We start from the raw sequence: 1,768 nt of genomic DNA, 5'->3' as shown, positions 1-1,768 counted from the left end.
CAAGGATGATGGTTCCATTCCTTGCTTGAAGAAGAACTCCATTGAGATCCAAGTTAATCATCTTCAGCTCTCCCTCATTGATGTTTCCAGTCTCCTTTCTTGCAAAGAAAGTATTGGCAAGAGCCTTATGGTAATACCTCAAGACTGGGCTCCTAATCCTTGAGCTCTTGGAGTTGGAGGATGAGTAATACTTGTTATCCCCAATGGTCTCCCATACAGCAAACAATTCTTCTCTTGGAACCATCATGCTCCTATGGCTCCCAACCTCAAAACCAAACACATCAGCCAGCTTCTTCAATGAAAGCTCATGCTTCCTCCCTTTGATGGTGAAGGAGATATGACCAGCTCCTGCTTCAGCATCTTTCCTCAAGTATTGGTGCAGCTTGACAGTGGCTAGGAACTCACAGCTTTCCTCTCTATACCCTTCCATGCAAAGCCCCATGAACTTGGTAAGGCTGCTCTTCTCAAAAAGACATTCCACATCTTCATCAATAGCAAGCTTCTCCATAGTCTCCTTGTGTGGATACCTAGTTCCCAGGAACTCCATCCTCATGAAAGCATCATAAAGCTGCTTCTTAGACAACCCACAAGACTCAGCCTCTCCATCTTCCATCAATTCCTCTTCTTCACTCTCCTCCTCACTTTCACTTTCACTCTCTTCTTGCTCCACTTCAACTGTTGGTCTCTTCCCTTTGGCTCTATATCCCCTTATCATCTCATCAATAGTAGGCTCCCTTTCCTCCTCACTCTCAGTCCTCTCAGGATCCTCCTCAACTGGCTTTTTCCTGAGACTCGGCACCTGGCTCGACCGACTGCTCGAACCAGCACTCGGTCGAGTGGTCGATCGAGTGGACCTTCGAGTGGCTCTCCTAGCTTCACCTCTTGGTTCAAGGTCAGCATCACGACGTTCCATGGAGCTTGCAGCGGCTTTGTGAGACTTCTTGGTGATCTTAGAAGACATTTTCAAAAAGAAACTGAAGGGAAATAGACTCAAAGCTCAAAGTTAATAGGTTAGTGACCCAAAAACTTGAAAGAACAAAGCTAGAGCAAGAGATGAACTTTGAGAGAGATCTTAAAGCTTGAATTTAAATATTTTGAGCAAATGAGAGAGTGTGAGAGGTTTAGGATCGATCAAGTGCTATTTAAAGAAGCCTAGGAGACAAGAAGACAAGGGTGGAGCGTCCTTACATTTCAAATTTGAATTGGGAATCTTTGACTTGCTTTTTGGCTGCCACTCGACCCCACACTCGACCAGCACGTGGTCGAGCTCCTTGACCAATTTTGAAATTTCAAAATTTTTCTCCTTGTTCTTCCCTCCACTCGATCATTCTAGAAGAATGGGGAATCGAATGGGCCTCAATTAGTATCCAGCTCGGCCGAGTACCTCTTGTTTTGTGGTCGAGTGGGCCTGCGAGCCTTCTTCTCCATGTCCACATCTCCCCTTACCCAACTATATTCTTATTAAAAAGCCTGTCCAACCAAAACATAAAACAAAACACATCAAAACTTCTAAGAAATTAAACCATATGTACAAAGGATACCTTAGGGACTTCCTCCCTAGTGAGCTTGTTTATAGTCACTAAGCTTGACTTTAGTTTCCTTCTTAACTTTGGTTTAGATACCAAGGAGGTGATGAAATCCTCCCCGGAACCTCTTGGTCACTGTGAAGTTGATCCTTGATCACCTCACCCTTAGCACTCAAACCATATTTCTTCTTAAATTTGAGCCTAGGTCTTGCTTTCCTCAAAGACCTCTTGTTCAGTTTGAC

This window comes from Camelina sativa, chromosome 12 (genome assembly GCF_000633955.1).
Source record: "Camelina sativa cultivar DH55 chromosome 12, Cs, whole genome shotgun sequence".
Classification (NCBI taxonomy): Eukaryota; Viridiplantae; Streptophyta; class Magnoliopsida; order Brassicales; family Brassicaceae; genus Camelina; species Camelina sativa.
Note: the sequence above shows the minus strand (reverse complement) of the source record.